Source organism: Petaurus breviceps, unplaced genomic scaffold (genome assembly GCF_028583685.1).
Source record: "Petaurus breviceps papuanus isolate PSGF00001 unplaced genomic scaffold, PetGlider_PUasm1.0 90602, whole genome shotgun sequence".
NCBI lineage: Eukaryota > Metazoa > Chordata > Mammalia > Diprotodontia > Petauridae > Petaurus > Petaurus breviceps.
Genome location: NW_027187283.1, coordinates 289,352 through 304,297, shown reverse-complemented (window position 1 = coordinate 304,297; position 14,946 = coordinate 289,352). Strand labels below are relative to the sequence as shown.

The 14,946-nt window shown below is 32.4% G+C and overlaps 1 pseudogene; it reads right to left on the bottom strand.

Moving 5' to 3' along the window:
• The window catches only part of LOC138142742 (DNA damage-binding protein 2 pseudogene), a 28,838-nt pseudogene extending 21,543 nt beyond the window's left edge, over positions 1-7,295 (bottom strand).
• Positions 7,296-14,946: the final 7,651 nt, after the last annotated feature.

Below are 14,946 nucleotides of genomic sequence, written 5' to 3'. Positions count from 1 at the left end.
AAGGGTTCAAGAATAGGAAAAAAGAGGAAAATGTAGATAGTAGTGCAAGAGAAATTTTCTGAGAAAGAATTGAAATGTTAAAGGAATGGGATTTACTGGTGGAAAAACATAGTTTAGGTCTGCAAGACAGAGGGGGAGATGGAATGGCAATATATTGTGATTAGGCAGGGAAATTCAGAGTTTATGAGCATAGAAGATGAAATGATCAAGAGCATGATGATCTTTTGTGCAAATGAGCTGGGATAGGAGACTAAGTTATATAAAATAAATAAATGAGGTTGGAGTGTTCGAATAAGTTTCTATATATGTCGATGCCTATTAGAAGTATAAGATTTGGGGAGGTGAAAAAAAATTATGAATGGGTTTTGAACTAATTAAGAAGTAGAGTTTCCTGGAAATTGGTAGGCAATAGAAATTAGAACTTTGATTGAGTGGCAAATATGGATTGAATGAATCTCAAAGGAGGAGAGGTTACTAACTGAGTCAAGTAGAGGGAAAATTTAAAGTGGCAAATGGGAGCAAGGAGCAATCCAAGTTCTGCCAGAATGATTGAAATTACATCCAGCCATAGGAAGTATAGTGAGGGAAGCTATGTATGAAGAAGAGACCCAGGTTTCAGTGAGAACCTCATTTTGGAATATGGATTAATGGATGGATTAATATGAGTAATTCTTTCAATGATGCAAATCACAGTCCATCTATTCCTGTGCATTTAATTCTACCCAATGACCTACTGTAAATACACACGAGTCTGAGCAACAAGCTAAGTGCCTTCTTTATATTCTCTTTGCATTATATTGCAGTATGATACAAAAAAATTCTGTTATTCTTTAAGAGAAAAACAATTAATCAAATTTTAAAAACATCTTTAAAAGGGTGAAACTATATCTATTTGACAGTTCAAAAATTATATCAGAAAATTTAGTCATTCTCTCTCACAACTGGTGTCTTTTTCACTGAGATATATGTTCAGAATCTGGCAACAACAATTTTGTTTTGAAAAAATATAAACTAGAATTTTCAGTCAATACCATATTGTCAAGAGAATTATACAGACAAGCACTAAAATTTGGCATCTACATGTGGGAAAAAGCAAAATATCCTAACATAAATGTGAATTGTAAAGAAATGAAGTTGTTTACTTAGACTAAATAGACAATAAAATAATATTCTAAATAGACAACAACAATAATAATCAATAGGGGCCATCAGTATAAATCTCAGGTATTCAAAGATTTTACAAATAGCTTCCACCTTCCTTTGAAATAGCTTTATCCTATGCATTGGAGAAGGGTAGAATGGAATGGTCTTTCATGGATATCGGTAGCAGCAAGTATCCACAGGGTGGCTGCCAACACAGGTTCTTAGATCTACTTGTCTAAAGGAAAGCAACTCAAAATGGGTTAACAAGCTTACTTTAATCAATCAAACATATCATTTACCTTGTTCAGGGGTACAAGAAAACAGAAAAATATATCAAGCAGACAGGCCTCCAACTGTCTTGTCCATTACATCCATACCTAGTTAGTTACCAGAAAGGAAAGCATCAACATCTGGGTTTTTCAAAGCCAGGGCCTCTCAATAGCTGCCCAGAGTCTCATCTGGTCAAATCACACAACACTTCTCAAAGTGAGCCCCAAAACAAAGCCTCACATCAGGGAGCATATAGCCTTCTCCTGGGTCAGAGAATGCAACAAGCCTCTTGACCCACTGCCCAATCACAAAGCACCAAGGTGCGCATTCCCGAATAACAAGTCTCCAACCACAGGCTCCAGGTGCACTTAACATAGGGGCAGGGAAGATCTTAAAAATGTAGATTCCTATAACAATATCCTTAAAAAAATAATAGATTTCAAAGACTATCCATAGCGTTAGCCTTGATGATGCTAGTAATTGTGTTTAGGATTTATTTCTTTTTAAGATCTCAATATTATTTTCAAAATTTGCTTTTCATCTCAGTTCTTGGGAAGTTTACATATCACTAGTTTAGTGATTATACTAGTTTTATTATGAACACTGTTATATCACTAAGGTTAACTGTTGTGAAATGGAAAAAAAAGGATTAAAGTAAAACTGATGTGACATAAGTTCTATATTATCTTTGTTATCAACTCCCTGGGTTCCTTTGGGGAAATCACCTATCCTCCTTCAGCCTCAGTTTTCTCATCTATAAAATGAGTCTGAACTAAATGATTTTAAATTTCCTTCAAATTCTAAGATTTAATAGTTGTAGCTTATGCTTTTATATCACTTTTTCTTTGGAAGTACTTCCATTTGTGGGGATTTCTTTTGATCCTAATATTTTCAGAAAATACTGTTGTCTTTCTTCTCAGTTCTTCCAAAGTGAATTGTTCATCCAGCCTCTGAATTACTACTGAAAAAAAACTAAGAAAAATTTTTGCATCTCTTTGATTTTAGTTCAGAATAACTTTGAATTACAATGAGTAACTGGGCAATGGATCCTTCAGTCAACCCAGTTATCTTTGACATGAAAGGTAAATTGTCTACTGTTTTCTGAAGTTAGATAGATAAGAGATATGGATATATACATATATACATACTTTTGTATCAATATACACACATAATGGTATATACAAACATCTTATGTAACTAACTATATACAAAACTCTATTGTTTGTGTGTAGATATATGTGCTTATTTATATGTATAACTATTATGAAGATATATGTTATAATAAGTATTTCCCCAGAATATAAAATACATTTAATTAACCTTAACTAAACTGTAATTTGGAGAGAGACATTCTTTTAAAATGTCTCAAATTTCAGTTCAATTAATTATGTTTATGTAGAAAAGTGAACTGGAGAGGTATAATACTAATTCAAATAATTCAGGACCATGATGCCTTTAGTTATCCCAGAAATTTCCCCAAATGTAATTTTCATGTACTTCACTTCTTTACATTCTAAATTTTATTTATTTTATTTTTAATTTATGAAATGAAAAAGAACATTTCTGTAACGTGGTACAGTAAGAAGAGATGAATGCCCATGAAAGTACAAATCTATTTTGTACAACTTGCTATTCCTTTTAAGTATATAATAAAGTTATCATTCAAATTTCTTTGCTTTTTCTTTTCTATCCTCCACCCTGGAGATGGCAACCATCAGACACATACACACACACACACACACACACACACACACAAAATCATTCTATGTATGTTTATATTTATTAGTTCTTTCTCTGGATACAAATAGCATATTCCTCCACATGTCCTTTATAGTTAATTTGGTTATTTATATTAGTCTAAATGGCTTATTCATTTAAAGCTGTTCTCAAAATAATATTGCTGTTACTGTATATAGCATTCTCTTTGTTCTGCTCATTTCACTTTTCACTATTTCATTTCAAGTCTATCTACGTTTTGTTGTTTGTAATTCATTGAGCTCATCATTTTTATAGCACCAATCCTATAATGCCTTAAATGGCCCCTTGACCCAAAGACATCCCTAAAACTGCTTTAATAATTGAATTGAATTAAATATTTATGTGATTTTTTTTCATTAAATGCAGTGGGGATTTTAAATTTGGATTTCCTTTTTTTCCATTTATTATTAAACTAATTATGATGAGCATTAATTTCTTAATTGGCCACACTATATGTTTTTGCAAATCTTTGGAAATGTAAAACAAAACAACCAAACTGACAAAAGAACAATAACACAATGTTAAAAAAAAAAAACCATATTTTAGCCTTTTACAAGGAAAAAGTAGTATAAATTGTTTTGCAAAAATAGAAGGTGACTTTTGTGTCCAAATCTAATTAGAAAATATGTGCATTTTGTTTTTTGCCAACAACCTTATATTTGGGGGGAAAAAAAGCATCATAGTCTAGGAGACAGAACCTGCCTCTAAGACCACTTAGCCTGACTGGTGAATGAAGTTATCTTTAGAGATGGATGCATTGTGCAGAAAATATGACACAAAGTCTGGATAGAGATGACTTTTATAGGGAAATATGTGAAATTCATTTCAAGAACCACATTAATATGAGATAACAGACTTTCATATCCTGTGGAGAAAGAAGTGCATCCAGTTTCCCTAAGTGCAAATAGGGTATATTTTTGGAAATTGTTCAACATGCTTTTTACATCTGTTTATGGTCACATAATTATTGAATGAGGACTGTGGTATGATGTGTAATCATTGCAATGATGGCATAGATCTTCTTTTGTGCACTTGGTCAAAAGAGATCCCAGAGATATTTTTCTTCAAAGAAATAAGTGCATATTGTTTAATACCATACAAAAAGACCATGTAGTTGACAGCAACCCATTGAAATCACCGTCGTCCTATATTTCTCAGTAATTAAAGTATACAAATAGTTAAAAATAGTTTTGATGACTTCATAATTCTCCCACATTCCTTCATAGCAAGGGTGCCCAATATTTTCTGTTCTTTTGACCACCTTAGTAGGGCAAAAGACTCCGCTGACACTGTAGTTCCACCCCCTCTGATTTGCCACCCTCAAAATAGTCTCATCAGAATTAGACGACTTTTTTATGTTTTTTGATGAAACCCTAACCAAAGAGATGCTTAATGGTTTTAATTAAATAACATAAGTGAATTATTAATTTACTTGGAAAAATAAAGCATAAGTAAAGCTAGAATGTAAATATTAATGCCAGAGTGTAGGCCATGAGCCACCTGGAAGATATTCATAGTTTGCTAGTGGTCTAGAGACCACACTTCAAGAAAATTTGCTTCAAAGCAGAATTCTTTGACACTGCCAGCCCGCCCTTAGACCAGCATATTTTATGCCACACATTTTCTAAGATATTACGACCTTTCTGTACTCTGTCTTCTACAGTTGTAGAGGAAAGCAAATCCAGTGTTTCCCCCAATGATAAAGTGTTTTTTATCTTTATTGACTCAGATATTTCTCTGTAACCTTCACTAGGTTAGGATTCAGATTCTTTTCCTTATGAATTAAAATATCTGTTAGGTGATCAGAGGCATATGCTAACCCCCTGTCCTACATTTATGATTTGTAGTAACTGAAACTTTGTACAAAAAATCCTGGCTAAGGAAAATTGAAAATTACTGTGTGCTACATTACCACACCCAGTGCCGAAGGGAGATCTCACTCAGCTTTTTTTGACTTGCCAAAGCATTCCTAGCTGGAAATGAACAATAGCTAACATAAAAATGCAACAAGAGGCAGATGCTTTTTTTCATCATTTTATAAAAGAAATACAGCTTTGGGAACTTTGGTCTTTGCTTATTTTCTTCCAGATTCTTTCAGCACATTCTAGTAAAGGGATATTAATAGTATAACCCATACTAATAAATAAGCAAATACCATGGCCACAGTCTAACAGGTGAGAGTTATCCCTAGATAATTTTTATATTGCTTATTAGAATTATATTAAAAGCTAGAATATCAGATCCAAGGCATTTTCTCCCTGATTAGAAAGTATGGTAGTATAAAAATCTGTACCTTTTTCTAATGATTTAAATTATTGTGGTTATTGAATTTTATATCAGCCTCCTCATTTGATAGATGAGGAAACTGCAAATTAACCGAGGTAGAATGAACTACCCAAGCTCGTATATTTAGTAAGAAGAAGAGTCAGCTTGCAAACACAGTCTTCTGACCAAATCTGATCCAGTCCAATCAATATGTATTAAGTGCATCCTATGTTCCAGATAGTGGACTAAGCACTGGGTATACAAAAAATAAAAAGAAAGAGTCCCTGCCTTCAAGAAGCTTACGATCTACATGCGACATAGCAAAAAAGAGGCAGGAAAGCTGGGGGAATTCGAAGACAAGATACCAGGGGATACCATGTATGGAGGCATCTTGATCCCTAAAGTTGAAACCAGACAGGGAAGCAAATGCAAAGTGGAATTAGCTGAATCCAGTTTCTGCCCTTTATAAAGGAAGGTTTAGGAAGGAGTGTGGTTCTCTACCCACTAGTCATCCTTTCAAGGAGGAAGGTGGTATTAATCAAAGTTTTAGTTAGGAGCATGGTGGTGAGTTTAGAAGATTAACTTATCCTTGGAGAGCCATATTGTTCCATAGAGTTGAAACCAAGTGAGTCAGTCAATGTAAATGACTGATTAGATGCCAGATCTAGATGTTTTCCAATTTTTTCTAATAATTAATTTTATTATTATTCCCCCTCCCTTTCCTCTATTTACAAAGGTTTGATTCATTTCTGGAGTTGGAAACTGTACATTTCCTTTGCAAGAGTCCTTTGCTTATTATATATATATATATATATATATATATACATACATATATATATATATAATAAGCATATATATCAGAGGCAATCTTCCCTAACGTCAATTGTATAAATCACTTAATCTAAGAGATTTAAGATTGAGTTTAATAGAACTCTTTATTGAAATATAATAACAAAAAAGTTGCAATTTGTATATGGGAAAAGTTCATAGAGTAAAGAAATTTACTAAGAATTATTCTATTCTCTGCATCTTCATGTTGAAAATATTTTCTATTTAAAGTATCAAAATATTCCCTGTCTACCTTTCTAGTTTTATTACATATTCTTTTTAAAGTGATTTACATTATAGACAAATTGATCTACTGATTTTCCTTATATACAACATTCATCTACCATCTCTGTTTCTCTCCCCCCCAAAAAAAGAGAGTCCATTAATTAAAATAATACTGTTAGGGAAAGTAGAGGTTGAGGGTTTGGGGAGGTATGAGTTCTTCATAGGACATATGGAACTTTAGATGTCTGTGAGACATCTAAAATTAGATGAATAGGGAATTGGCAATAAATACTGTATCTCAAGAGAGGTAGAATAGCTGATTCTCTTGCAGTTGAATTGTAATCAACTGAATCTGTGAGATAACATAAGATCACTGAGAGTGTAGAGAAGCAATCTCCTAAAAAGAACCAGAATCCAAGGCTATAATTTCATATTGAGGCAGAAAGTCAGTGATACATTTATGGAAATCACAATAGATTTTTATTCGGAAGATCTGAGTTTGAATCCCATCTTTGTTACTTAATAGCTGTGTAACTTTGGCAAGGCATTAAACTATTCTAAACCATCATTTTCTGTATGCATAAAACAGGAATAATTTTAACTAGCCTGCTTCCCTTGAAAGATGTTTGCTTAAATATCAAGGGAGATAACTTTTATGAAGTGTCTTATGAATCATAAAGTTTTATGTGCAAATGCCTTTCACCATCTCCACCACCACCACTACCATCATCATCATCAACATCATCACGATCATCCTCAATTTGCCTCTGTGGATGATAGTGGTAATGATGGCAAAAACTCACCATTCTACCTCCAAGTTATGCCTTTTTTTAAATTCAGTAATAAAAGATAGAAGAGAGCACTGGAAGTTGCAACTACAGGAATGTGATTAACACAAAGAAAAAATATTGTGCCCCATATTTTTATACATTTTATAACATATTTAATATTATATTATTATAATATTTATATTTGAATGATTTGAAAACTGGCATAGACTGATATAATAAGGCCAGTGCTCTCTTTATTAAGTATTTTATTAACAAAAATGTATAATTAGCAAAGAAGTACTTCTTGGAGATCAGTGACAAGGCCTCAAGGACACATATATTGAACAAGAATATAGCTGCATAGCTTGTATTTTCATGGAAGCAAATTAAAGCAGAAATGCTGACAAAATGCAAATCACAAAATAATGAAACAAAAAAATAGTAAGAAAACAAATTTATAATCATCTGGTATATTGATAGGAAATAAATTCTTTCACTTCAATTATACACATACTCTATTAAAATGGACATTGGAAAGGGGGAGGGAAACTGAAATTACAAATGTGTTCAGAGAATTTCCTTTTTTTGTGAGCCAGCACATGAGCTGGCCATGTTTTGTCTGATTATTTTTTTTTTACCATATTGTCCTGACTTTCTCTGTTCTTCATATTTACAACAAAACATTGCTTTAGCTGTGGCATAATTGTATTTCTCTTTAAGAGTAAACTTTCAACCATGTGGGGAAAATTATGAGGGAGAGGATACTATTACTGAATTGAAAGAGGTAATTTATAATTGTCCTAGAGGTACTGATTTCAGATTACATGGAGGTGTAATTTATTAAAAAAATTATTATGGTTCTTCAATTGATAATATTTATAGTTCCCATGTAATCTAATGTAATTGGTCCCAAAACATATCCTTTTTTTTTACTGAGCATTATTTTTACATTGTCTTTTCCTCAATATGTGAAGAGTTTACAATCATCACTGCTAATTTTCTCCCAGATCCCACCAAAGTGGCACTACTTGGAAAGAGATTATCTTGTAAGGAATCTTTATGATGATAATGATTTTAGAAGGATTCATATATTAGTATTACTGAACTTAATGCATCCTCCTATATTTCAAGTGTGAGTATAACATGTCACCAAAAAAAAATATTACCCTGGTTTCTAATCACACTTGTCAGGAGCTAGCAATCAACAAGAAAATATGACCCATGAGAATTACTGAATTAAAATAATATAGAAGTTTTTGAGCTGTTATGTGGTATCTGTTCTCAGGCCCTTTGAATCTCTCCACTAAAAACAGTACACTGAGCTCTAGCAGAAAGAGATGCTTGAGATCATGCATCATTCTGTGTAAATCCTAACCTGACATCAGCCCATCAGTAACGTACATGACAATCAAGGACTACTCCTTGATTTTGTTCTAGGGTTCCTATGGTAGGTCAAAAGATTTTACCGAATTATCTTGACATTTACTGAACATTAGCGTTATATTTTTCATATCATGAAATACATTGGATCTTAGAATAACAGGTGTAATTAAGCAAGTCTTGTCAATTAAGTGATGTTTAAGAATGGGATTTTTTCATGGTCTTCATATCAATACAAAGTATAAATGTATATTATAAAATTATATCATAGATATATGATATATCCTAGATATCCATAGTTACATCCTAGACAGAGTGTGAACTAGCACCCTACCTTGGATTGACCAGGGTACACTTAAACAGTGGTATACAACAAACCTAGTTGTGTTGCTAATTGTATAGAACTTGCATTTGTAAATGCATGGGGTAGTGCAATCTAATAACTATCTTATAATGAATCCCAATTCCTACCAACAAATAATAATATTGTGACTCGAACCAAAAAAGTTTGAGAACCACTGTAATAGAATAGGAATGCAGGAATCAGCTTGTTAGCAGTAGTAGTCTATTGAAATAGGCTTAAAGTGTTTAGTCTTAATTGCACCTGGGAGTTTCAATGTCCTGGGTGTAAAAAGGACTTTGGTTTCCCTATTCTCTCAAGACTTAAGAACTTTGGCGGGGTAAAATTTCTCTAAGAAAGAAGTCATTTTTATTTGAATAAAAACTATTTTGGTATGTGATTCAACATGTCTGTATTTCTGGCTACACCCAGAAAAAAACACAAATTTATCTGTCAAAGAAATAAAGATAAACTGAAATATACATACAATTTAATTTCTAAGTGACTGGCACATAAAGGTTTTTGCTTTAAATGCAGTTATAATTATTATAAAGTATGATTCATATTATCAACATCTACAAAATTCTGTAGTTAATTATCTGTGTAATAGTACCTTCATCCCTAGGGGTTAAGTATGTTAAGTAATGTCTGCCCTTCAAAGAATCTTCTTTATGTTTAATGATTTCCTTCTTCTTCTCTTTTCCAAATTGTACACTACTGGTTAGGATTTGCTGCAATGTGTCCACAGCTTAGTTCTAACAAGCACTCAATTATCTATTCGTGGACTAGGGTGATATTGCATTTGTTTGAGTATAGACAGATACATTAGCTGTTTAGATTCATTTTCCTGGACATGTTATCAAAAAGGATTTTATATTAAATTCACAGATGATAGCAGGTAATAAGCAACCTTCTATTAAATATGTTTATTAAATACTTCAAACTTTAGAAACTGATTTATTAGAATTATTGTTTACAGAGCTAGAAGTAATAGTCCTAAAGAGACTGTTTTCATCCTAGGCCATGTTTATATGATCTCCCAAGGCTCCCACTTCAAAGGCTCAAGGGACTCTTTGTAAATAGAGTATTAAGGCAGGCAAATCATTTTATTATCAGGCTATTACATCAATACATCAGGATTCCTTCTGAATGCAGACTGTTGATACCCTTCTGTCCTCTTTCCAGCTGGCAATTTTTGGCACGCCACTGAATTTTACAGTCCCTAATAATCTCCACAGTAGAGTCCATTCATGATCTTACATTTGGAAAGTCTTTCATATATTATAGGCCCAAATGCCATACATACAAACAAATTCTCTCATCCTTTAATTCCAATAATATTTTTGGCATTCCACTAAAGGCCCTTGGAAAGGTCATATGGATGACTGAGCATAGGAATTAAATTAATTTTTTTTTACTTTGACACAATGTTTAAGAAGACCACATTTTCTCTTTCATATAATGGATAATATATGAGACTGTCAACACTATTTCAATTTATTGATAATTTTCTATTTAATTCTTCATTTGCTATAATTATCATAACCTATTGCAGGGATTTTTTTCTTTTGTGGACAGGGGAAGTAAGTAAATACCGTCTTCTAAAAGTTTTACCCTTTATGTATCACTAGAGAGTGAGAAACATCATGAGTGTGTTGGACAGAGAACCAGTCTTCACATCAATTAGGTTTGAATTCAAGTCCTCTTTTTGTCACATGCTAGCTATGTGAGTCAGACAAGTCACATAACATTCCAGTGTCTTTAACCAACTATAACTCTCCACATAATTAGGAAAAAATTGCTGGTCTTAGATACAAGAAAGAGAGTTTCCTCCCGGAAAGTTCCCACAGGCCCTGCCTTGGGCTCCTACCACCCCTATAATTTTAAAATAAACAAAAGAATAGAAAAATAGAAAGATAATGAGAGATGCACAATTTAAAAAAATAAGCTTAAGAAATTTAGTTTTATGCTTGTTTGTGAATATAATTTAGAAATTTAGTTTTATGTTTGGTGACACTAAAAAAAACTCACAATTCCCTTAGATTATTAAAACTAATGGCTGAATCTGAAAGAGGTTTTGTTTTTTTAGTCCAGTTCCTATGATGATTCCCAGGGAAGGAATAAATGGGGCTAAATCGCAGTGCATTATACATTTTCCTCAACATAATATTTTTTATAAAGGAAAAATCTGTGGAAAATGAAAATCAAATGAAATTTAATTAAGAAACAAACATAAGCATTATAAAAGACAGCTAATAGGGGAAAATATTTCCAAGGATGAAGTACAAAAAAAGTGGAAAACTGTGAAACTGATAGTATAAAGGAGTTACAAAGCGTAGGAACATAGAATACTTTCTATATGTTGTTGGTAATTTTTCTTTAAAGGTGATCTTGTACACTCCTCTTTGGTTGTCTATTCTGTTTCCTTAGGCACAGGTGATGTACCTGTACTCTCCCCAATGGTCAAACTTTAAGATAAGTTCTTCCCAAAATTACCTCCTTGATTTATAATTTCCATTATTAGATCAAAGAAATGACAATGTAAGTTTTAAGACAGGTGGTATATCTGTTATCATCTTTAAACAATAAGCATCAGTATAAAATTTAGTTAGCCAAGGAGAAGGAATTGTATTTTTCCTTTACAATGATGTTTACATTTATACACTGCTAGAAATTCTCTGTGAGATGAGTCTTCTGTTTGAACTGGTCAATATTCTAAATTTTCATAGGTTTACTTCTCCTACCATCTTTGAGTTCAGGAAAAATATTAATATCTTCAAAGGATTGTCAGGATTTTGGACTTTCCATCTTCCCATTAGTTCCCTAGACATATTCTCTGATTAGCTTACATCAATATCTGTATCAGGAGACAAGGATGGAAGGATATGGATTCACAATGCTTGAAGGGAACTTCTTCAGCACCTGACGAATGACAGAAAAAAAGACTTTAACAAACAAAAATTGTGTTATCATTTTGCTTCATGTACTTACTCTTTAAGCTAGAGCTCCCTTTACTTTGGATTCTAAATGCTTTTATGGGAGATTACATACAACAGATATAGATATTGGGTTGGACTTTTCTTTCATTTTGGCAAATGTTCCTACCATACCATTTATTAAATATCCTATTTTTAAAAGCTGCTTAAGGCTGGCTGACTAAGTGATGCTCAATTTTTATTTAATCTTGGGGCAAAGTACACTTGTGAGTGCTTGAACTGATGCCATTAAAGATTCACCGTGAATGCTTTAGTGATGCCCCTGTTATATGGAGGGGTGAATTTAGCCCTGTACCATGAATTATTCTCATCTGTGATAGCAAAAGTTATGATAAGGAACTTTAGAATTTAAATGGGGCTACATGCAGCCTGTATGTGATAAGCATATTGCCTGGAAAAGCCTTTATGATTTACTAAAGACAGCCAATCAAAAAACAGTATTTATGTTTGTTCTAAGTGCTGTATGCCAAGAAGCATACTAGTACTTATTTGACACTAGATAAATCTTATGTAAAATACCATAAATTTATACAAGGTTATATAGTACAGAAGTAAGAGTAACAGCTTTGGAGAGAAAAGAGTATATCCTTGAGCTCTGTTTCTCTGGTATAGTTAGCTCCTCGGAATTGAACCCAAGTCTTCTTGGTTTTAAGGAAACTTCCTCTAGCCCTTCACCAATTACTATGTCATTTTACTGTTCAACAGTGAAAGTAACTGAATTCAAAACCCTGCTTCACCACATTCTAATAAATGTTCTGACTCTCTCACTTTAGTTCCTCCTCTCTCATTTATCCCATTGGGCAGTTATTAATATTTTTTAAAGAGGGGGAAGGAAGTGTATTGGAAGATAATATTATTTTGGCATGACCTTTTTTGTGTAATTTTTTTCCCATTCAAGTGACTCTATTGAAAAAAAAAACTATTTAGGTCCTTTAAAATTATGTCTCATTCAGTACAGATGCTGGCTACAGTTATTTAGTCAGATTAAGCTATTCTTCCAATTGTCATCTTCATAATTACATTGTCACTTCCTAAATATTGAGGTGCTAAAGTCTACACATCACCATAGATAAAAATAGGACACTATTTTAATGCTGATATATCTGTTGGATTTTATATTTGTCATTGTATCATTCCAATTTATTTAAAATAAATTCATAGTAAATGATGTGACTTAGTTGAATTTCACAAATTTCTTTAGGGTATTTTTCTACTCAAATTCATTTCATTGTTTTTGAGAGATATTGATCATGATATTATATATTCTCCTTCACTACATTTCTCTTTTATCCATCCAATAGAGTCATCTCATAGAGGAAAAAAAGAATATATTAAAAAAAGAAAAATAGAAAAAAAATCAATCTATTGGGGATGTCTGGAAGAAATAGGCAATGTACCTCTCCTAATGACTCCCTCACCTCTGAAATATGTGGGAGAGGCAATGAAGTATTCTCTTTTTTTTGTCATTTCACTGATTCAGTTCTTTACTTACACAAAATCAGTAATGTAAATATTTTGGGGTGTGTAAAGTCTTCTTTTAATTGTTACCTCCTTAAATATATATAATATGAGTATATATAATCTGAGGATAATCACTCAGTTAAAGGATAGGAATATTTTATTCATTTTGGAATAAATACCTTTTAATCATGATACTTTATCTGCCATTGAGAGTGTGAAAATTATACTTGTTAATGATTTATTATAGCAAACTCTTGATCTTATTAAACTGGTTGAAATGATCCATAGAAACATACTGAGAAGCCTAGCTATTTTTTAAATAGCTAAGGCAATTAAGATAATATGAATAAAGCAGCTATACCTTATTATTTTCAAATTTTGTAGGGGAAAATGAAGGGTGTAAGCAGAATTGCAGAATTATATCTGTTGGGGAAGGACTTGGGTTGAGTTCCTTGTTTTAATTTTTAGTAGTCACTATCTCTCTGGTCTCTAATCCCACATACATAATTTCAGAGGTCTGAAATAAGTGAATAGGAGTATCTTTTAGCTTCAAAATCCTATGATTCAGAAAAATCTATTATGCTACTATCCTGGAGTTTGTTTATAGATTGAAAGTTGGAAGGGAGCAAAGAGGTCATCAAATTCAACTTTCTCATTTTAAAAAGGAGAAAAGTGAGGGCAAAAAAATATTAAATGAATTGCTCTTCATTGCACACCTATTTTCAGATAGGATTCAAATCTGGGTCTTTCTAACTTCAATCTCTCAATATGATATTTTCTATACCAAGCAAATAGCAAGCAAGCACATGGACATGGAAAATTTCAGGAAGTGTTAAGTTAAAGGTCATTATGCAATGTGCCCTATGTTAACCTAATGCATTAAAAAAGAATCAGAATTCTAAATTCCTGGTGCAATTCTAAAATATCTTTGATTTCTTTTCCTAATCTTTCAAATAGGAATTATATATTTCAATAGTTTCTAAGGAATAACACCGTAACCAAAAGTGTGTGTGTGTGTGTGTAATGAATTTTTATTGTCTCAGAAAAAAAAATAAATCCCCATTGTTGCAACCTCTCCTTGATTTTGTAAAGGAAATATACTCAAAGCACTGCATGCTAAATGGTAGAATTTATCACATGATCTCACAGTGACAACCATTTTACTGAAATCCTGAGCAACATAAGCAACGATTCTGTACATCAGTAAATAAATTATTGCAAAAATACTGTGAAGACTGGATACTAATTTTAAGGTCTAAAAGGTCTTATCTCATTTTATGCTATCTTCTGGATTTTTTTTTCAGGTTCACTTTCATAAAGGAAAATCTGATCAAACATTTAAGTCTGCTCTCTTTTGACCACTTTTAAGCTTCAGTAAGGATAATTCCCCTTAATAAACACAAAATGTATTTAATTATTTGTAATTCAACAATTTCCAAGAAATATGTATATTCTCTTTTATTATTATTTATTTTGGGAAAGAGAAATGGAGAGAAATGAATTCATTTTA